At 42.2% G+C, this 24,705-nt stretch overlaps 1 protein-coding gene across 7 annotated transcripts in view; it reads left to right on the top strand.

Annotated features, from left to right (window-relative positions):
* The window catches only part of LOC129816556 (glutamate receptor 3-like), a 114,652-nt gene that overhangs the window by 4,782 nt on the left and 85,165 nt on the right, over positions 1-24,705 (top strand). The window lies entirely within an intron of this gene.

The raw sequence follows: 24,705 nt of genomic DNA, 5'->3' as shown, positions 1-24,705 counted from the left end.
AAGTGTGTGCCATTCCAAATCATGTCCAATCAAGTGAATTTACCACAGGTGGATTCCAATAAAGTTGTAGAAACATCTAAAGCGTGACCAATGGAAACAAGATGCACCTGAGCTCAATTTCTAGTCCCATAGCAAAGGGACTGAATACTTGTAAATAAGGTAAATAAGGTATTTCAGTTTTTTATTATTAATACATTTGCAAAAATGTCAAAAAAACTGTTTTTGCTTTGTCATTATGGGGTATTCAAATCAAATCAAATCAATCAAATCAAAGTTTATTTGTCACGTGCGCCGAACAGGCTCTAGTTCAAAAAAGGTGTTAGGTGAATAATAGCGAGGCTACATACAGACACCGGTTAGTCAGGCTGATTGAGGTAGTATGTACATGTAGATATGGTTAAAGTGACTATGCATATATGATGAACAGAGAGTAGCAGTAGCGTAAAAGAGGGATTGGCGGGTGGTGGGTGGCGGGACACAATGCAGATAGCCCGGTTAGCCACTGTGCGGGAGCACTGGTTGTTTGGCCCAATTGAGGTAGTATGTACATTAATGTATAGTTAAAGTGACAATGTATATATGTTAAACAGAGAGTAGCAGCAGCGTAAAAGGAAGGGTTGAGGGGGGGGGCACACAATGCAAATAGTCCGGGTAGCCATTTGATTACCTGTTCAGGAGTCTTATGGCTTGGGGGTAAAAACTGTTGAGAAGCCTTTTTGTCCTAGACTTGGCACTCCGGTAGTGCTTGCTATGCGGTAGTAGAGAGGACAGTCTATGACTGGGGTGGCTGGGGTCTTTGACAATTTTTAGGGCCTTCCTCTGACACCGCCTGGTGTAGAGGTCCTGGATGGCAGGCAGCTTAGTCCCAGGGATGTACTGGGCCATACGCACTACCCTCTGTAGTGCCTTGCGGTCAGAGGCCGAGCAATTGCCGTACCAGGCAGTGATGCAACCAGTCAGGATGCTCTCGATGTTGCAGCTGTAGAACCTTTTGACGATCTCAGGACCCATGCCAAATCTTTTTAGTCTCCTGAGGGGTAATAGGCTTTGTCGTGCCCTCTTCACGACTGTCTTGGTGTGTTTGGACCATTCTAGTTTGTTGTAGATGTGGACACCGAGGAACTTGAAGCCCTCAACCTGCTCCACTACAGCCCCGTTGATGAGAATGGGGGCGTGCTCGGCCCTCTTTTCCTGTAGTCCACAATCATCTCCTTAGTCTTGGTTACGTTGAGGGATAGGTTGTTATTCTGGCACCACACGGCCAGGCCTCTGACCTCCTCCCTATAGGCTGTCTCGTCGATGTCGGTGATCAGGCCTACCACTGTTGTGTCGTCTGCAAACTTAATGATGGTGTTGGAGTCGTGATTGGCCATGCAGTCCTGGGTGAACAGGGAGTACAGGAGGGGACTGAGCACGCACCCCTGTGGAGCTCCAGTGTTGAGGATCAGCATGGCAGATGTGTTGCTACCTACCTTCACCATCTGGGGGCGGCCCGTCAGGAAGTCCAGGATCCAGTTGCAGAGGGAGGTGTTTAGTCCCAGGATCCTTAGCTTATTGATGAGCTTTGAGGGTACTATGGTGTTGAACACTGAGTTGTAGTCAATGAACAGAATTCTCACGTAGTTGTTACTTTTGTCCAGGTGGGAAAGGGCAGTGTGGAGTGCAATAGAGATTGCATCATCTGTGGATCTGTTTGGGCGGTATGCAAATTGGAGTGGGTCTAGGTTTTCTGGGATAATGGTGTTGATGTGAGCCATTACCAACCGTTCAAAGCACTTCATGGCCACGGACGTAAGTGCTACGGGTCTGTAGTCATTTAGGCAGGTTGCCTTTGTGTTCTTGGGCACAGGGACTATGGTGGTCTGCTTGAAACATGTTGGTATTACAGACTCAATTATGTCATATTACAGACATGTTGAAAATGTCAGTGAAGACACCTGCCAGTTGGTCAGCACATGCTCGGAGCACACGTCCTGGTAATCCGTCTGGCCCCGCAGCCTTGTGTATGTTGACCTGTTAAAAGGTCTTACTCACGTCGGCTACGGAGAGCATGATCACACAGTCGTCCGGAACAGCTGATGCTCTCATGCATGCCTCAGTGTTGCTTGCCTCGAAGCGAGCATTGAAGTGATTTAGCTCGTCTGGTAGGCTGGTGTCACTGGGCAGCTCGCGGCTGTGCTTCCCTTTGTAGTGTAGATTGATGAGATTGATGAGGATTTATAAAAAAAAAAAATCAATTTTAGAATAAGGATGTAATGTAACAAAATGTGGGAAAAGTGAAGGGGTCTGAATACTTTCCCGAATGCACTGTATGTTCTTTCATCGCAGAAGATACTCTTTATTCTCTCACCTCAGCCTCACTCGATAATAATGTGGGATGGTATGTGGATCTGCTGCTACTCATTCTTTAATGCATTCTCATGCTTCCTCAAAACATCTGCATAACAGATGGATATTCAGTTTGAAGATGGAACATAGCAGATGTCTCCCACTTAACGAAAATAGAAAAAGGTTTTTTCTATTCAAGAGACCTGGAAGATGTAAGACTGGATTGTATGCATCATGTTAAAAGAGGGACAATGCTAACAAACAACCATCTGAGTTGGTGGAAAACAAGTTGCATTATTCAAATTATTTTCAAAGGATTTTCTCTGGTGAGAAAAGTAAGGTGGTGTCTCACTACACACACAAAAATGAGGGTTCCTCAAGGGTTCTTTGGGAAGGGGGATGGTTCTATGTGGAACCATACTGACCCAAAGAAGAAAAAAAACATACTGACCCAAAAAACCCTTTGAGCCCTTTAATGGTTCTTTGCAGTTCAAAAGGGTTATTTCCTATTTAGTGAAAGTTAAAATGTAGGGGAGGTGGCTCATTCAAATATTTTAGGGCGTAGTTTGCGTACAGATCTTTTTGTTCAATTGTGAGAGTGTCATTCCAGTTGATCTAATCTGATGTGTTATGCTATTACAATGCCAGTGACAATGTATTTTGAAAGACTTATAGTTGGCCTTGTGTCAAATGAGAACCGTTGACTAAGTGAGTAGTTCTCAATTCTCTCCTCGGGGACCCATAGCCGTTCCAGAGCTAGGTCACCTGATTCAACTTCTTAATAAACACAATAATAAAACCTATGGAATTTTAACAACAGAGTATAATATGGCTATTAAACCAGAATTAAAAAACCTGTATGGTTCTAAAAAATTACTTTCTTTCTAGAACCATTCTCCATAAAGGTTATAAAAATAATCATAAAAAAGGGCTCCATATGCAGTAGCCCCAAAGTGTTCTAACCTTAGTGGAACCCTTTTAATGGTTATTTATAGAACCTTAAGAAAGGGTTATGTATAGCACCATACAGGTTCCATTTCGAACCATTTTAGTATGTTTCTTAAAAGAACCTTAAAAAAAGGTTCCATAAAGCACCAAAAATGGTTCCATTATGGTTACAAGTCAAATAACCTTTATTTTGCACCATATACTGTAGAACTATATGTTTTTAGTGTGTATAGAGGGTGCTATAATTTCTTGATGTTAGATATTATTTTGTAAATGGCACTTTTTGGGATTTGTGGTTGTCTGTGGAGACTGTGTATCTTAAAAAAGGCACATCCATCTACAAAGGGTTAAATCAATGTCTTTGAATCACATGATCGAGTCAGGCGATGTACGTATAGATAAAACATAAAAAAGAGTCATAACATGTGTAAAGACTTCTCGATTAGGAGCCATTTGTTAGAAGTGGAGTCAGACAGGGGCTGTGATTAGAATAAAGTCCGTTACCCTGGTTGGGTCAGGATGTAATGATAGTCACAAATCCCCATCGGCCATTACTGTGTTATTGGCTGAGAAGATCAACAGGCTGAAGGCCACAGGACAAGACAGCAGTGTTTGGTGTAGTGTGTTGTGCTACACTATGTTGGTGTGAAGAGATCAGCTCTCACTGCCCATATCATTCTCTCAACATCTCCTGATATGTGACAGAACAGAATTAATTTCACTAGAGCTTTTTATTATCTCAGAGTGTAGGCTACAGTTCTCTCAGAAAAATATGAGCCCCAGAGAGTTTGACCCATATTGCTGTACTGTACAACACCAACTTACAGACAAATGTACACAGATAAACATATACAGTTGAAGTCGGAAGTTTACATACTCTTAGGTTGGAGTCATTAAAATGCGTTATTCAACTACTCCACAAATTTCTTGTTAACAAACTATAATTTTGGCAAGTCGGTTAGGTCGTCTACTTTGTACATGACACAAGTCATTTTTCCAACAATTATTTACAGACAGATTATTTCACTTATATTTCACTGTATCACAATTCCAGTGGGTCAGCAGTTTACATACACTAAGTTGACTGTGCCTTTAAACAGCTTGGAAAATTCCATAAAATTATGTCATGGCTTTAGAAGCTTCTGATAGGCTAATTTACATAATTTGAGTCTGTTGGAGGTGTACCTGTGGATGTATTTCAAGGCCTACCTTCAAACTCAGTGCCTCTTTGCTTGACATCATGGGAAAATCAAAAGAAATCAGCCAAGACCTCGGAAAAAAAATTATAGACCTCCACAAGTCTGGTTCATCCTTGGGAGCAATTTCCAAACGGCTAAAGGTACCACGTTCATCTGTACAAACAATAGTACGCAAGTATAAACACCATGGGACCACGCAGCCGTCATACAGCTCAGGAAGGAGATGCGTTCTGTCTCCTAGAGATGAACATACTCTGGTGCAAAAAGTGCAAATCAATCCCAGAACAACAGCAAAGGACCTTGTGAAGATGCTGGAGGAAACAGGTACAAAAGTACCTATATCCACAGTAAAAACGAGTCCTATATCGACAACCTGAAAGGACGCTCAGCAAGGAAGAAGCCACTGCTCCAAAACCGCCATAAAAAAGACAGACTACAGTTTGCAACTACACCTTTTTCTCCCTTATTATTCATTACATGAATCTTATTCAAATCTGTTCATATTCACCCGAGGAAGAATATGACAGCTTTTTTTCGGACAAGCGAGCACTTATATATGGTCATTTTCACGCCTTCATAAATTCATAGAGTGTTTGGGAATGACGTATAGTAAGGCATTTGTGAAAATTCTATAGCAATAGAGTGAGAAATCAGCCATGCGTTTGGACAATTAATAGATATTGCAGTAAATAAAACCTAATAAAAACATCTGTCTTGTCCAGGACCAGAGTCTACCCAGACTGGTGTGCCATAGCCAATCAGAGCTACACTAGGCCTATTTTAGATTGTATTTGCCAAAGCTACAAAATACACCTGAATGGATTTCTGCAAATATGTAAATACCACGGGAGTTCTCTTACATTTGGGAACTTCACATTCCTATAGATCAAACAGCCTTGAAAAGGTAGGTTCTCTCCCTTAGTTGCCTATGCACAACATGTAATGCTAGCCAGTGTGAGATAAGCTAAAATCTAACGAGGGAACGTCAAAATTGCACTGATAAACGATGGGGAATAGTAGCCTGCTTATTTTAAATTTTAGTTGCACTGCATGGATCACAGGTGCTGTTGAATGCAGCATTGCTGAATGGTGCACTCAAAATGTATTGTAGTTGAGTTGCCCGCCTAGACTACTGCTCAAATGTTTCTGTAATAGACCTAATGTTTCTCCTTAGCATAGTGTTTTGTTTTTTGGTTATTCATTGTCAAGCTTTAAAAAATGAAGCCAGACTGCAACATTTTAGTAGCCTAGCTAGGACTATAGCATGTGTCTGTCTGTACACTTTCCCTCTGCTGCGCGCTGTAAACAAGACACACGAAGGCAGCGCAATTGAAGTTGAATTCACTGATACAAGCAGTAAAACATGGCACCGACAGACATGGCAGCTCTGCTTCTAGCTCCTAAGCAACTTTGTTGTATTTCGTTTTTTTGTGTGTTATTTCTTACATTATTAGCCTAAAATGTTTTTTTTTGTGTTATTACATACAGCCGCAAATAACTTTTGGATATCAGAGTGGCGGTAACTCACCAGCATTACAACCAGAAATACGACTTTCCTGAATTGGATCCTTTGTTCGTACCCCTCAGGGCAATTTTACTTATCCCAGAGGCTACTCCAAGATGCCGCCGGCGGAGAAGAGGTATTCAGAGTGGACTTCTAGTGCGACTCAGGAAAAGGGTACAGCATCCACCACTTCCGAGTATTTTACTCGCTAATGTTCAGTCCCTGGACAATAAAGTAGACGACCTCAGGGTGAGGATCTCCTTCAATAGAGACTTAAGGGACTTTAACATACTCTGTTTCACAGAATCATCTCTCTATCCGGATATAGTGTATCTGTCCATACAGCCAGCTGGGTTCTCAGTACATCACACAGACAGGAATAAAGAACTCTCCGGGAAGAAGAAAGGCAGTAGTGTATGTTTCATGATTAACTACTCATGGTGTGATTGTGATAACGTACAGGAACTCAAGTCCCTTTGTTCACCCAACCTAGAATATCTCACAATCAAATGTTGACTGTTTTACCTCCCAAGAGAATTCTCATCGGTTATAGTCACAGCCGTGTACATTCCCCCTCAAGCCGATACTACAACAGCCCTCAAGGAACTACACTGGACTTTGTGCAAACTGGAAACCACATATTCTGATGCCGCATTTATTCTAGCTGGGGAGTTTAACAAAGCAAATTTGAGGAAAACGCTACCAAAATTCTATCAACACATTGCCTGTAGTACTCGCGCTACAAAAACTCTGAAACATTGTTACTCTCCCTTCCGGGATGGCTACAAGGCTCTCCCCCGCTCTCCCTTCGGCAAATCAGATCACGACTCCATTCTGCTCCTCGCTTCCTATAGGCAGAAACTCAAACAGGAAGTACACGGGCTAAGGTCTATTCAACACTGGTCAGACCAATCAGAATTTATGTATCAAGATTGTTTTGATCACATGGCATGCGATATGTTACGGGTTACCTCTGAGAATAACATTGACATATACATGGACACGGTGACTGAGTTCATCAGGAAGTGTATAGGGGATGTTGTTCCCACTGTCACTATTAAAACCTACCCAAACCAGAAACTGCGGAGAGATGGCAGCATTCACACAAAACTGAAAGTGCGAATCACCGCAATTAACCACAGCAAGGTGACTGGGAATATGTTGAATACAAACAGTGTAATTATTCCCTCCGTAAGTCAATCAAACATTAAAATGTAAGTACAGAGACAAAGTGGAGTCGCAATTCAACGGCTCAGACACAAAACATATGTGGCCGGGTCTACAGACCATCACGGATTACAAAGGGAAAACCAGCCACATCGCAGACATCAACGTCTTGCTCCCGGACAAGCTAAACACCTTCTTTGCCCGCTTTGAGGGTAACACAGTGCCACCGACGTGGTCCGCTCCCAAGAACTGTGGGCTCTCATTCTCCATGGCCGACGTGAGTAAGACATTTAAGCGTGTTAACCCTCGCAAGGCTGAAGGCCCAGACGATATTCCTAGCCGTGTCCTCAGAGCATGCGCAAACCAGCTGGCTGAAGTGTTTATGGACATATTCAATTCAAAGCATAGCGCCCCAATAGATCCACAGATGATGCAATCGCCATCACACTGCACACTGCTTTATCCCATCTGGACAAGAGGAATACCTATGTAAGAATGCTGTTCATTGACTATAGCTCAGCCTTCAACACCATAGTACCCTCCAAGCTCATCATTAAGCTTGGGTCTGAACCTTGCCCTGTTCAACTGGGTCCTGGACTTCCTGACGGGCCACCCTCAGGTGGTGAGGGTAGGAAACAACACCTTCACTTCGCTGTTCCTCAACACAGTGGCCCAAATACTACTGTACTTTAGTCAATGCCACTCCGACATTGCTCGTCCTAATATTTAGATACTTCTTAATTCCATTCGTCAACTTTTAGATTTGTGTGTATTGTTGTGAATTGTTAGATACTACTGCACTGTTGAAACTAGAAACACAAGCATTTCGTTACACCCGCAATAACATCTGCTAAATATGTGTATGTGACCAATAAAATGTTATTTGATTTGACAAGGGTGTGTGCTCAGCCCCCTCATGTACTCCCTGCTCACCCATGACTGCATGGCCGCGCACACCTCCAACTCAATCATCAAGTTTTCAGATGAGACAGCCTACAGGGAGGAGCTGAGGGCCATGGCGGAGTGGTACCAGGAAAATAACCTCTCCCTCACCGTCAACAAAACGAAGGAGCTGATCGAGACAACAGAGAGAGCACACCACTATTCACATCTACGGGACCGCAGTGGAGAAGGTGGAAAGCTTCAAGTTCCTCGGCGTACACATCACTGACAATCTGAAATGGTCCACCCACACAGACAGTGTGGTGAAGAAGGCGCGACAGATTTGTGTGTATTGTTGTGAATTGTTAGATACTACTGCACTGTTGGAGCTAGGAACACAAGCCTTCACTATACCCGCAATAACATCTGATAAATATGTGTATGTGACCAATAAGATTTGATTTAATTTGATCAGGCTGTAAAACTGTTGACTAATTTATACTCACTTGTGTGTCCTGTTCGGCCCACGGGCCTTGTGTTTGACATATGTGCGCTAGCCTATTAGCCATGTTATGACTGACTTGTGATCATTGCCCTAGCTAGTTTGATTGTATTGGCATTCCCAGCCTTAGTTACTGTTGTCTGTTTTTGTTCAAAATGTTGAGTCATTGAAACTGAAACAGTGCATCCTGAATGGAGGCAGCAAACAATGTACCTGGGATTTAAATCCTGATAGCAATATTTTGGAGACTACCAAGAAATGTATTGATGAATTATATTAATCATACATTGAACTGCATTCATGTATTCTGCCAACAATGCCTTACTGTATGTCATGGAATTTTGAGTCGAATATAATATTTTTTTAAAACCTCTTATGAAGTTGGTTTTGAAGCATAAACTGGGAATTTGATAATTTTTTAAAATACAAAGTAGTTCAAACGCTGTCAATTCCACTTTAAGGCTGAGGTCAGGGCAGGGAGGAGGGAGAGCGAGACACTGAGTCACAGTGGGATGGAAGTTTAGATGTGCTGTAGTGAGGGTGGACAGTGGACATGAATCAAGTCTATCTGGAAAGTGGCAAGTCTATGTGGAATTCTAGGCTAGCACTAGTGGAACTGGGTTAGTAGCCACCATACATTTACATAAGCATGTTTTTATTATAATCACACCACTTTGTCAGTTAGATTGAAATAAGTAGAGACAAACCAAAGCTATTGTCTTGATATAATGTACAAACACTTTACAGGCTCATGGCTGACAGTGCATCTGGCACTAAAAGGAGGAATAGTCCCAAGCTGCTCTGTGAATATATACTATAAACACAGTAAAAAGCCACATCATGCATCTTTTAGAACTTACTCTATACCCAATATCTAAAGTAAAAGCTGCAGGGTTTTCCTGCACCACAATTTCTTCTGAGTTACACTTCTATTTGATCATGTTATTATAGCAGTATATTATTTATATAGTGTCGGAAAGCAGCTCCTAATCTCTCCCTGCCCTGCATATGACTCAACCAGCACAGTACTTTTAAAGCACCTTAAAGCGCTATCATAGAGGACATACAGCACTGAGCAGTCCCACTGAAGCACCAATACCAGCAGTACCATCTGATTGTCATCTGCTCTAGGTGTTATCAATAACATTACAGACTGATGATTAATGGCTGAAACAACATCAGTGATTTGATTAGCAGTCAGAGGGGGTGTTGGACGGAGCGCAGACACAGTGTGACATCCTCTGGGATTAGAGCACTGCTGCTAAACCACCCTTAGGTCTGACATTGGACAATTCTGAAATAGACAATTCCAATGGAGTATCTATGGTACTCATCCACTCAGAAAAAACATTAATTGAGTCATTTTTTCAGCTAAAATCAAAGGCATGCAATGACATTCTTTGAGCACACCTTTCTCTGATCTGTAAAGCACGTACAGTGCATTCAGAAAGTATTCAGACCCCTTTACTTTTTCCATATTTTTTTTACGTTACAGACTTATTCTAAAATTGATACAATTGTTTTTTATACATCAATCTACAACCAATAACCAATAATGACAAAGCAAAAACAGGTTTTTAGATTAAAAAAAAAAGTATTAAATATCACAGTTACATGAGTATTCAGACCCATTACTCAGTACTTTGTTGAAGCACCTTTGGCAGTGATTACAGCCTTGAATCTTCTTGGGTATGAGGCTACAAGCTTGGAAAACCTGTATTTCTGGAATTCTGCCATTCTTCTCTGCAGATCCTCTCAAGCTTTGTCAGGTCGGATGGGAAGCGTTGCTGCACAGCTATTTTCAGGTCTCGATCTGGTTCAAGTCCAGGCTCTGGCTGGGCCACTCAAGGACATTGAGACTTGTCCTGAAGCCACTCCTGCATTTTCTTTGCTGTGTGCTTAGGGTAGTTGTCCTGTTGGAAGGTGAACCTTTGCCCCAGACTGAGGTCCTGAGAGCTCTGGAGCATGTTTTCATCAAGGATCTCTCTGTACTTTGCTCCGTTCATCTTTCCCTCGATCCTGACTAGTCATTTCCTCCAGAAATTATGCTTGGCATTCAGGCCAAAGAGTTCAATCTTGGTTTCATCAGACCAGGGAATCTTGTTTTCATGGTCCTTTAGGTAACTTTTGGCAAACTCCACGCAGGCTGTCATGTGCATTTTACTGAGGAGTGGCTTCCATCTTGCCACTCTACCATAAAGGCCTGATTGGTGGAGTGCTACAGAGATGGTTGTCCTTCTGGAAGTTTCTCCCATCTCCACAGAGGAACTCTGGAGCTGTCAGAGTGACCATCGGGTTCTTGGTCACCTCCCTGACCAAGTCCCTTCTCCCCGATTGCTCAGTTTGGCTGGGTGGCCAGCTCTAGGAAGAGTCTTGGTGGTTCCAAACTTCTTCCATTGAAGAATGATGGAATCCGCGGTGTTCTTGGTGACCTTCAATGTTACAGAAATGTTTTGGTACCCTTACCCATTTCTGTGCCTCGACCCGATCCTGTCTCAGAGCTCTACAGACAATTCCATGGCTTGGTTTTTGCTCTGACATGCACTGTCAATGGTGGGACCTTATATAGACAGGTATGCCTTTCTAAATCATGTCCAATCAATTGCATTTTCCACAGATGGACTCCAATAAAGTTGTAGAAACATCTGAAGGATGATCAATGGAAACAGAATGCAACTGAGCTCAATTTCGTGTCTCATAGCAAAGGGTCTGAATACTTATGTAAATAAGGTATTTCAGTTTTTTAAATGTTATAAATTTAAAAAAAATCGAAAAACCTGTTTTTGCTTTGTCATTATGGAGTATTATGTGTGGAATGATGAGGAATTTTTTTGTCATCCATTTTAGAGTAAGGCAACTAAACAAAATTTAGAAAAAGTCAAGGGAACTGAATACTTTCCGAATGCACTGTATCTCCATGGCCATATGGAGGTGTTTGTCACTAGCTGAGCATGGCCATGGGCATAGCTCAAGGACAATAACATAGCTCAAGGGTCATGTTTGAACTCCACCTGGCTTCAGTTTTATAGAGGCAGCATTGCGGTTTAGCAGCACAGGGACCACACAATGCCAGTACAACGCCATCTCCTCCTCTTTAACTGCCCTGGGTACCTGTGAGAGGGACAAAATACTAGCTACATGTGGAGTTATTTAGAGGTTTATAAGGGTTGAGAGATTGGGGATGAGAGAGAGAATAGTGGGGATGCCAACTGATATACTGATAGAAAAGATCTCTGGTGCTGTTAACACTACAACCCATTGGGAGGAAGAAGGAATGTTCTGTACCTTTTGTTCATTCAGAGGAATGTGTCTTTTGTTTATAATTCTTTACTGCCTGGGTCTGTGTGATATTTCCTCTTGGTTCATAGAGGATGGTGGCCAATCTGCAGTCTACATCTAGTGGAGAATAGATGGTAATGAGATACAGCTTAATCCATTCTGTTCACTGGAGGGCAAATTCAACAAACTGCATATTTAATACCAATATCAAAAGACACACTTAGAGTGAACCTGAGCGTGGAGGTTGCTGTCAAAGACATATTTGTCTTTTGAAATATAGAATGTTTTTTAAACAGCAGTTTGGTGGTCTTGTTATTCTATTTAAAACATCTTACCTCCAGCCTTGGTATACTCTCGACCAGAGACGATCTTATGTCTCCTCTCAAGAGTTATTCTAGTTTGATTATTTATCTATCGCTTGGATCTCCCATTGCAGCAATTGCTGTTTTGGCCCAGAAAAAACAGGAGCCCATGGAAACACTCATTCCCTGCAACAGCATGGCCTATATAAGATATAGATCAGACATACCAGGAGTCACGATGGGTCAACTGCATTCAAATTCCTTTTACAATATGGCTGAGAGAGCATAGCACCCGCTGTGCCGTTTTATCCAATATAATGGTTTGGAGGAAAATTGGATGTCTTCAATCTAATGTCAATTATTCTCCCAGCTCTGTGAGAGCATGGGTTTCCCAGATAGGGGATTTAAGTCCCATTGCTACTCTGAGTGCTGCTCATTTTTGCAGACAACCTCATGAATGATGGACCAGCACTGGGGACCAGTGTAGTCAAATAGGTTGACCCCAGAGAATAGCAGCCTCCGTAGAATGTCTGGCTCTCTCACCTGGAACCAGACTCATTTAGGATCTGATTTGGTGGCAGAGTAGGAAGTGTATTTACAGACCGCAGATAATAATGTTAGAATATATAATTCATTCATTTAATCAGAACCAGGTCAGAGTGGTGGAACCTACTGTAAGATGTAATTATTTATATTGATAGATCCTTCCTTACACAGTATACCATGCACATTGACTCTCAATCTGCTCAGTGAGAAACAACTGTAATGATATTTTGAGCAAACAAATAAATAGAGCATGCTTGAATTAGTAATGGTCAAGAATTTGTCCTTGTGGAATGATTGAGTTTTGAGATGTAAAAATAGAGATGATTTTCAATGGTCTGGACCAGTTCACAGTGACAGTCCTTGACCCAGATAGAATGGACCCAGATAGATGGATAAATGACAATTCCCTTGAGGCACAGGGGTATCTAGTGGAGAGTAATGTGACAGTATGCCTCTTTTTTTACCTCTGTTTCATTTGAAAGTTGAAAGAGTACCCTCTGAATTTGGGGATCACTCGGACAGATTGAGAAACTTTCCCAAAATGTGTCCTTTTTGTTATGATGTACTGACAAAAATGTCTGAATTTCCAGCCACTAAAGCCAGAGCTTTGTTAGTTTGGATGCCTTGCCTCAGGTTGGCAAGCATTCATCTCAAATTTTGTCATGGGGTTATCATTTGATAGCTTAAAAAAATACAGGAGCTTAAAAAATACTAAAGAATCTGTTCGGACTGAAAATCCTCATGTGGAACACGGATTTCTCTATAGCACAATTGTGTATGAGCAAACACCAGTCAAGACATACTATATGTATACCCTAAGGTGTTTATTTGACAACGGTGAGCATATTTTAATGATTTTGAGTCCTTCATTGAATGCCTTGCAAGCCAATCCAAATTGGTGTCCACAGTTTGTTCAAACTTTACCAAGGACACATGGTAAAAACATGGCGCTGGAGGGAATAGCAGCTGTTTTACGGGCTCCTGGCCAATTGTGCTATTTTGTGTATTTCTTATGCAGATCTTAACTGGTTTTGTACATAATGTTTCCGCCTTTGTTTCCTATGACCAAAAAGCTTCTGTACATCAAAACAGCTATCACTAACCTCGATAGGGATGAGGACTACTTCAGTGAGACGGAGGTGAAGGACATATTGATTATCCCGGACCAGGCCCATATACTGGACACTCAGAGAAGGAGGAGACGGCGCTATAGAGGTCGTCAAGACTATCAATCAATCAAATTTATTTATAAAGCCCTTCTTTACATCAGCTGATGTCACAAAGTGCTGTTCAGAAACCCAGCCTAAAACCCCAAACAGCAATTAATGCAGGTGTAGAAGCACGTCGGAGAGTGGATAAACCTCCTCTACCTTCTGTTCTATTGGCGAACGTGCAATCACTGGAGAATAAACTGAACGAGCTCCGTTCGAGACAATCATCAATGTGATCTGAGTCGTGGCTGAACAAGGACATGGAAAATACAGGCAACATCCGCACTGAGCTAAAGGCTAGAGCTGCCGCTTTCAAGGAGCGGGACACTAATCCAGACTTTTATAAGAAATCCCGCTACACCCTCAGACGAACCATCAAACAGGCAAAGCTTCAATACAGGACCAAGATCGAATCCTCCTACACCAGCTCTGACACTCGTCGGATGTGGCAAGGCTTGCAAACTATCACGGATTACAAAGGGAAACCCATCCCGAGCTGTCCAGTGATGCGAGCCTACCAGACAAGCTAAATAGCTTGTATGCTCGTTTCGAGGCAAGCAACATTGAACCATGCATGAGAGCACCAGCTGTTCCGGATGACTGTGTCATTGCACTCTCCATAGCCGATGTGAGTAAGACCTTTAAACAGGTTAACGTTCACATGGCCGCAGGGCCAGACGGATTACCAGGACGCATATTCAGAATGTGTGCTGACCAGCTGGCAAGTGTCTTCAATGCCATTTTCAACCTCTCCATGACCCAGTCTGTAATACCTACATCACAGGTGTCAAACTCATACCACGGAGGGGCCGAGTGTCTGCGGGTTTTCGCTCCTCCCTTGTACTTGATTGATGAATTAACATCACTAATTAGTTAGGAACTCCCCACACCTGGTTGTCTAGGGCTTTATTGAAAGGAAAAACCAAAAACCTGCAGACACTAGGCCCTCCGTGGAATGAGTTTGACACCCCTGACCTACATGTTTCAAGCAGATCACCATAGTCCATGTGCCCAAGAACACCAGGGTAACCTGTCTAAATGACTATCGCCCCATAGCACTCACATCTGTAGCCATGAAATGCTTTGAAAGGCTGGTCATGCCCTCCAAGCTCATCAACACCATCATCCCAGACACCCTGGAACCACTCCAATTCGCATACCGTCCCAACAGATCCACAGATGACACAATTTCTATTGTATTCCACGCTGCCGTTTCCCACATGGACAAAAGGAACAACTACGTGAGAATGCTGTTCATTGACTACAGCTCAGCGTTCAACACCATAGTGCCCTCCAAGCTCATCACTAAGCTAAGGACCCTGGGATTAAACACCTCTCTCTGCGGGTAGGCAACAACACATCCGCCACGCTGACGCTCAACACGAAGGCCCCTCAGGTGTTCGTGCTTGGTCCCCTCCTGTACTCCTTGTTCACCCACGACTGTGTGGCCGCACACGACTCCAACGCCATCATTAAGTTTGCAGACTACATGACTGTGGTAGGCCTGATCACCGACTGTGATGAGACAGCCTACAGGGAGGAGGTCAGAGACTTGGCAGTGTGGTGCCAGGACAACAACCTCTCCCTCAACGTCATCAAGACAAAGGAGCTGATTGTGGATTACAGAATACAGAGGGCCGAGCACACCCCCATTCACATGGACGAGGGTGTAATGGAATGGGTCGAGAGCTCCAAGTTCCCTCTGTGTCCACATCACTAACGACCTATCATGGTCCAAACACACCGACACAGTTGTGAAGAGGGCACGACAACACTTCTTTCCCCTCACAAGGGTGAAAAGACTTGGCATGGGCCCTCTGATCCTCAAAATGTTATTCAGCTGCACCATTGAGAGCATCTTGACTGGCTACATTACCGCTTGGTATGGCAACTGCTTGGCATGCGACGCTACAGAGGGTAGTGCATATGGCCCAGTACATCACTGGGGCCGAGCTCCCTGCCATCCAGGACCTCTATACCAGGCGGAGTCAGAGGAAGGCCCTAAAAATTGTCAAAGAATCTAGCCACTCATGTCATAGACTGGTCTCTCTGCTACCGCACGGCAAGCGGTACCAGAGAGCCAAGTCTGGGACCAAAGGGCTCTTTAACAGCTTCTACTCGAACAGTTAATCAAATGGTTACCCAGACTATTTGCATTGACTCTCTTTTTGATGTATTTTTTGCACTGACATTCTTGCACTGGCTCTATGCATACTCACTGGACTCTACCTACACACTCACACATACTACACTGACACTCCAAGACATAAATACAGTACATACACACACACACACACACACACACACACACACACACACACACACACACACACACACACACACACACACACACACACACACACACACACACACACACACACACACACACACACACACACACACACACACACACACTGACGTCACACACTCACACATAGAAACACTTTCACATTCTTCACATACGCTGCTGCTACTCTGTTTAGTATCTATCCTGATTGCCTAGTCACTTTTATCCCTATCTACATGTACAAATTAACTCTACCTCGTACCCCGGCACATTAACTCGGTACTGGTAATCGTTGTATATAGTCTCGTTATTGTTATTTCATTGTTTTACTATTTCCTTTTTTTTCTTATTTGCTAATATTTTTTACTTTTTAACTCTGTATTGTTGGGAAAGGGCTGTTAAGTAAACATTTCACCATAAAGACTACACCTGTCGTATTCGGCTCAAGTGACAAATAAAATGTATTTGATTTGATACTGTATGCTTTTGATGTGACCTTCACTTCGAGACTGCAGCATAAATATTGTGTTATGTAATATTTTCTCCCCTTTGTTTTGCTAAAACAACATTTCCTGTTCATTAGTGAGTCCATTGACCTCTCCTTGACATTAGACTCTGTGTTTATCAGTAACCATAAGTTGCAGTACTCCGTCATCTACGCCTAGGGTTTGTTGGAGAAAGGAAATATTGATGCTGGCTACCAATACATACACCCAACCACACCCACACCAGAGGTAGATCAAGCACCATTAATGACAGGGATTTGTGTAACACAGACGCTGGGAGTCAGGAAGCAAGTACAGGGGGTGAATTTAATAATAAATAGAACAATACAAAACAAGAGTAGTGTCTGGACATGAGAAACATAACTAATACTGCCTGGGGACAGAACCAAAGGGAGTGACAGATATAGGGGAGGTAATAATAGAAGTGATGGAGTCCAGGTGAGTCTCATGAGGCGCAGGTGCGCGTAATGATGGTGACAGGTGTGCGTAATAATAAGTAAACTGGCAACAATGAGCGCCAGAGAGGGGGAGCGGGGGTAGATGTGACAATTTGCATAATTACAATGATGTTGTTCACAAGAACAGTATATAGGAATTTATCTGAGTGTCCTCCATCAATTCCTTTGTCAGTCTTTAAGACAGATAAAAGTTGCATAGGATGTCTGCATCGGGGGATTAAGCATTTGGAGCACTACAAAGTTAGTGGCTGATAATCGTGACAAGTTTTAACATCCCCAGTTTGGACCACAGAAGGAGGACACATCTCACACTAGACAAACATATCCTCCTCAGCATGTGGTGGATTAAGCCCATATAGAAACCGAAGTGGCAGATGATGGATTTTGGCATCAATGCATTGAATCACGGTGATTGATAAACAGAGACCATAACATATACTTATGAAAGAATGTCACCTTGCCCATCTCAAAATGAAAGACGTAGCCCCATACAGATACAAGACACAGTAGTGTTCTATTTCCTTTTGTGCTTAACCCTTCAGTCCTGTACACCCAGTTCTAACACATGCTCTGTTCTGCCCACCGTACACATGGTGGAAATGGTGAGGTTGTAAAATGGCATCAGTGTTGGGTGATCCTGAGGGCGAGTCATTGGGTTGTGCAGTGCCCCTTTCATCCTGTGCTTCAGAATGTGCATGAATGTCAGCGTGGCAACCAAGCGAAAGGGATCTCTACTGACAGGTCACAATGGCCCCCTTCGCCGCTGAAAGATTTTTCACTCTTACACAACACACTTTATCACAGGCCCACAGAAAGCTAGCTACAGCAGCACACAATAAAGCTCTGGAGGTTGCGCTGTGCTGTGATTCACTATTATCTGAGATTATTTTAGCACAACAAGCTATGTGCTTCACATTGAGTAGCCTAATGAAAAATAAGCGAAACACCATTGGGCCAGTGAATAATTTAGCGGTGCTGTTTTTATAGCTTTCAAGGACTCACATGTACCTCGTTCTTAATTCCACTTGGCATTTGTACTGGGTTTGTAGAAGCAATTACCTGATACATGAAGAGCATCACTGTAACGGCTTTCATATTCTTCCTCCTCCTCGGACGAGGAGAGGCGAGACGGATCGGACCAATACGCAGAGTGGTTAGTGTTCATGATGATTTATTATAACGAAACTTGAACACTGAATTACAAAACAAATAAACGAAGTGCAGAAACCTATACAGTACCGTGTGGTGAAAACACAAACACGGAAACAAACACCCACAAAACACACGTGAAACCCAGGCTGCCTAAGTATGATTCTCAATCAGGGACAACGATTGACAGCTGCCTCTGATTGAGAATCATACCAGGCTGAATACAAAAATCCCAACATAGAAAATCACACATAGACAAACCCACCCAACTCACACCCTGACCAACTAAATAAATACAAGACAAAGGAAAACAGGTCAGGAATTTGACAATCACGTTATGGCCTCAAATACAAATTAAATGATGATGAATTTTGAAACCACAAAGGATAAAAATGTGATCATATGCTTGATGAAAATGTAATCTTACTAGAATCAGCTCATGTTCATTCATAACACCCATGGCAGTTTGTTAGTTTATTAAATATTTTAGTACATTTTTAGAATATGCATCCTTTTGAAATGAGTTGTCCAAACTGACACTTGTGTCATATCATATTTGACATACAGTACAGTGGCATGATATGCGTTTCATAATGTCTATTGTAGAGGAGTGTGTTGGTGGATTTTAAGGAGATTAAGGAAAGTATTTGATCCTGTGAGTAGCAGGCAACATTCCAAGTTGACTTTTCATACTGGGTTTCATGGTGCTGATGCACAGCCCTCTGGAGTCATGATGGAATTCCTCCCATTGCAATTGCAATATTTCACGCGTCTGAACGAGTGTCAGTGGTTGTGTTACTACAGTGCTGCTTCACATGCACAATTATTGAATCCCTTAACCCTTTCCTCACAAGAGGCAATGTACAACACATTGTAAATCATCAGACTGCAACATTTATCTTGTGATCTCTCTTGGGATTTCTTCCAACTCTACAATCAAGGGCTTTGGTGCAGATCTAGCAGCATTTCAAAAAGCAATGACTGTAAAGAACATGGCACCTGTATCCAGCATGTTCTCCTCTCCTTCCCCTGCTCTTCATAAACAGTCTGGTCCTGTTGTTTCTGCAATATGCAAAGCGTGTGTGGATTGGGGGTTAGCTGTGTTGCTGTTCCTCCATGCTGGAATATTAAAGGATAATTCTGTCATACAGAACCACAGTAGCCGGAAGGGTTGTTTGCTGCTCGCTCAGGCTGATTGTTTTACTTGTGGGCTGCATAAATACAACAGTAGGCCTGAGATTAGGCATAATCCACCTCAGATGTGGTATGAGGATACGAGTAGAAACACAGGCAGACCATTGGTGCAACTTCATGTTATTTACATATTCTGCTGAGAGATGTATCCCAACCAACATCTCACATTGGTGCCTGAGGCCTGCATAATGCCTGTTTTCAATAATATAAACAGAAAAACAGTTTTTCTAACATGCAGTTTTGTTACAGTACTATTTCACGTCTCTAACATGGGTATTACAAAGCGAAAGCACCCTCTGTGTATTTGTATAGTATGTCATGTTTTGTTTGCATTCAGGGACTTTTTACAGCCTGATAATAACTTTGGTCTTTTGTGACTTTATGATAAGATTGGACTAGCGATGACAACTAGCCTCCGGGTGGATTAAGAACAACGCACAGCAAATGCGTCATAAAATGTCTCTCTGCTTTTCGGCTGTATCTGATGAATAACCATATCAGCGCATGGACCTGGGGAATTGAACTGTTCCTTTTACATGTTTCTATCACACTACTTTTAGGGAGCACATGACAGCACAGAAACGTACAAGACATGAGTGTTACGAAACAGTTAAACATGTTGACACAAAAAACCAAGAGAAGAGGCAGCCATGAGAAACTAGTTCATTATTCAGTGGAACCAGTTCATTCCCTCTCCCTGGAAAGAGATATAATTGTCATGGGGAGCGGATTTCAGAGTACCTGACATCTTCAAACATAATATCCTCATAAGGCTGAGACGTGAGACCCCACACACTGCTTCCACTTCACACATCTGTTAGTTGAACTGGATTAAGATGTCCAAGTCAGGTTCATATGGAGTTACAGCTGGTTACAACCACAAAAACACTCACATTCCCTCATGATACATCATCTCACTGCTCATTATGGCATTACAGATAGATTGGATTAATGCACAATTTAATTAGGTTTAAGTATGTAGTAGTAGTTGTTTATTTAAAGGGACCATGTGCAAGTAAAAACATACATTTCAAACAGTGAAATATGATGTTTGCACCAGAGTTAGCTAAACACAGCTATTTTTTTGTACGCAGTCCCTAACTAAACGTAACTAAATATGTGATCCTCTGTGGCTCAGTTATTAGAACATGGTGCTTGCAACTACAGGATAGAAGGTTCCCGGGATGACCAATACTTAAAGTGTATGCACGCATGACTGTAAGTGGCTTTGGCTAAAAGCGACTGCTAAATGGCATATATTATAAACATAGCTAAATATACATTCACATCACTCATACATAAAATATAACAAATAATACAATAAGTACAGGACACAGTACATAAAACACATTGATACTTGAGTGCATTAAGAATTAGTCAATGTGTTCAGCCTTGATCCTGCTTTGACCTCCATGGAGAAGGAAAAATTGCAATTTCAAAGCTAATTACCTCAAATTCTCCACATTTTGACATGGGACTGAGTGAACATTTCAGGTTAAAACAGATTTCCTTCAATTATACACATTTTGCCATGGCTTATGCCTTGTTCCTACGCTGTCTGAGTGACTCAAACTTTATAACAAAATCAATGGGGGCCCCATGCCATGCCTTTTTGGGAAATTTAGATTCTCCCTGACTGTCTAGTTTTTATTTTGGTGATTGTTAGTTCTTAAATATGATCTTATAAAAAAAGATATTGCTCCATTATCTTTTCTACATACTTAATATCTGGTTTTATTCGTTCAAGTTTACACTGAAAACGTTTTATCATCCCGAAAAAAATGACAAGCTGCTGCTAAATGCATATAGGGGCAACACTGGTCTACTCTTGTGGAGTTCCTCGTGACTGCTGTTTTGTTCAGAGCTTAATATTACAAAATCTTTCAGATGTGGGGGAGCAGGATTTTTGATAATCTTATAAACTAGAAAGACATCTGAAAAAAAAAAAAGTTGTCAACATTTAACCGATTGTACACGTGGAGAATTTTACAGTGGTGGTAATAATGTGATTTCCTGTCCAGGATCTTCAGTCCTTCTTTATATAGAGATCGAACGGGTATCATTTATGTTTCATTGGCTTGAGACTGGCTGGTGATAAAACAAGACAGGTGAGAAAAGATCATTGCATGTAAATACATTTTGGCTGCCTCTGTAGAGCATGAGTTCCTGATGTATTGGACATTTTAAAGACTATATATGATTTTGATGGACATCTTTTTAATGTGTTTTTTAAAGTTCAAAGTAGGGTCTAGGATAATGGGCAGATATTTAAACTGTACATTTTATTGTCCATGGAGGAGTATGTCCGGGTAAGCCGGACATACTCCTCCTGTTTTTTCCACATTGAGGGTGAGACAGGAATGTTTGAGCCATTCAGACACTTTCTCCAATGATGCTGTTAGTTTGCTTGAAACCTCATCAGCATTTTTGCCACGGGTATAAAAAACTGTATCCTCCGTGTACATTTGTATATCCACACCTTGGCACACAGATGGAAGGTCATTAATATAGAGACTGAAAAACAAAGGGCCCAGGATTGACCCCTGTGGCACTCCCATAGAGCAATCCCTTGGTGATGATAGTTCACCATTTATTTGACCACATTGCATCTGTTCTACCAGATAAGACTCAATCCATTTTAAAGCGCTTGATGAGATGTTGAAGTTAAATAGCTTGGAGAAGAGGACATTGTGGTTAACAGTGTCAAAGGCTTTTCTGAGGTCGAGGAGAACAGAATCTACAACACCCGCTTTTATCCAGCTTGGCCTTGATCATCTCTAGGAGATACCAACATGCTGTTTCTGGAGATTGGTTGACCCTAAACCTAAACTGCATGGGGTGAAGGGGAAAGCTACCCATTTTCAGGTGGGTTGTTAGCTGTTCCATTACCACTAATGTACTGCTCCGTTATTTGCCTGTTTGTGACCTGCTTGTTAGCTTCGCACCATTCTTGCCATTCTCCTTTGACCTCTCTCGTCAACAAGCTTTTTTCGCCCACAGGACTGTCGCTGACTGGATGTTGTTTGTTTGTCGCACCATTCTCTGTAAACCCTAGACACTGTTGTGTGTGAAAAGCCCAGGAGGGCAGCCGTTTCTGAGATACTGGGTCCGGCTCACCTGGCACCGACGATCATACCGTGCTCAAAGTCGCTTAGGTCACTAGTTTTGCTAATTTTAATGTTCAATCGAACAATAACTGATTGCCTGTCTGCCTGCTTTATATAGCATGCCCCGTGACTGTCTGTATGAGCGATCCATTTTCGTGACCAGTTCAAAATTCAAATGGCACTCGCACATCTGAGTTATCTTTTTTGCAGGTACATGGTAACAATTGGATAAGATGAGAAAAAAGCAGAAACCCGTACACTGCTCTTGCTAGATACGTAAAGCTTAATAAAGAGCAGTGATACTAGCAAGAGCAGTGTCCAGGTTTGTTCTTTTTTCTTGTCCCTGGTGACATTTGTTGCAAGGGTTGATAGTCTGGTCTCTGATGGTAAATTGTTGGCCCAATTTAAAACTGAATCAATTAAGCATTTAGTGAAAGTGGTTGCGATGACAGTTTTTGTCTTGGAGACTCCTATCTACCTTCAGTTGTAGGTAACCAGTCTTGACATGGCCTTTTTCAGTCAGTTTATCAAGGTTTTTCTATGTGAGTTTGCCATTGGCCTCCTTGATGGTTTTAAGAAAGAAATCAGCTTTGGCTTTCCTAAAACTCTTAGTCCCTTCATTTCTCAGTCCCTTGTAAACTGGTCGGTCAACCTCTAAGCCAGATTTTTGTGATTTCTTCAGAGCAGCATCTCTCTTCTTTATCAGGTGCCAAAGGGTGCCATTGAACCAAGGTAGGTCCCGTTTTTAGTTCGATTTGTGAGGGACTTTCCTTGAAAATTTGCTATGGATTCAACGAATTGTTGTAATTTCAATGCAGTCTTTTTCCAGAAATGTTTGTACTATATAAAATACAAATAAATTATATAAAGACAGTGGAAATGGACTCAATCTCATCGAATACATTTCTCTTCATTGGACAACCAGTAAAAATAAAGGTTGAAGAGAATTTTTCTTCTTCTAAAATATTGTTTTTTTTTCTAAAACACAATCATTATTTAAAAGTGGCCTCTTCTGGGATAAGAGGAAGAAGTATGTATTTATTGTGTAACACAGGGGTACTGGCATGCTTTAAGCTTGTCTTGAGAGCGGTGAAATCCCTTTGAAGCATAACAGCAACATAATGTACCATTGGTTCTGTTGTCTGCCTAACAGTGATTCCCACATTACAGTAGCGTAAATATGTTCCACCTCCAAAATAATTTCACATGCAGCAGTTAATAAGGCTGTCTTTGAAAATATACAAGTTGTTTATCTTTCTCAATAAGTATACCATAAGAGTTTTATGTCTTTCATCTATTTGTATTTTTGGGGCATGTTTTGAGCTGTTGGGAGTTGTTTTTCTATTATTTTATATTGCTTTGCCTAACTTCAAATAGTGTGTGTAGTGTACGTGTGTGTCAGCGTGTCCATGCATCTGTGTGTGTGTGTGTGTGTGTGTGCGTCCGTATGCGTGTTCAGCAGCTGTTGTGTGCTGTGCTCTACTCTGTCTTGTCCCTGAACATGTGGCCCTTGGACAGGTATTCCCATGGTGATTAGAACCTAACCCTAGGCCCCTGGCCTGCCTCTCACCCAGGATGCCTCTCTGAAGGAGGGTGAGGTACCTCCAGTCAGCAGTCAACACTCTCCCCCTTGCTGGCTCCCAACACCTACAGTAGAAAACAGCCAGCCCAGTGCCAACACTGAAGTTGTTGGTCTTAGGCAGCTTTAGAATAACCTCATCATTAGGCAACAACATGTCTAATCAGCCATTGTTCCAGAGGGTGATGCAGTTGTCCATAGTAAGCCCACATCCACTGTCTGTTGGCTCTCAGACCCAGGAGGGTGGCCTCAGCAATGTCATAGAGCCTTGGTATGCCTTAATTAGCCCGTATCTCCCTCTTACTGCTCTATTCAGTCACATAAATGGGGGATTGATTTTCTGGCTGCCTTACTGATGCATCTGGTGTTACCGTAGCTGGGCAAGGACAGCAGCAGCAGCTTGAAGAGATGGTTCTGTTCTGTTAGCCTCTCCTCTCCTCCCCTGCCTTCAGTGATAGCAGCTAGCTAGCACTTAAAGAATTCACTTTGCAAGCAGGTTGCCTGGGCTTTGCAGTGCATAGCGTTGATACAGCTTCATCCTCACCTCACTGAGTGGT

Source organism: Salvelinus fontinalis, chromosome 2 (assembly GCF_029448725.1).
Source record: "Salvelinus fontinalis isolate EN_2023a chromosome 2, ASM2944872v1, whole genome shotgun sequence".
NCBI lineage: Eukaryota > Metazoa > Chordata > Actinopteri > Salmoniformes > Salmonidae > Salvelinus > Salvelinus fontinalis.
This window is presented reverse-complemented; position numbering and strand designations above follow the sequence as displayed.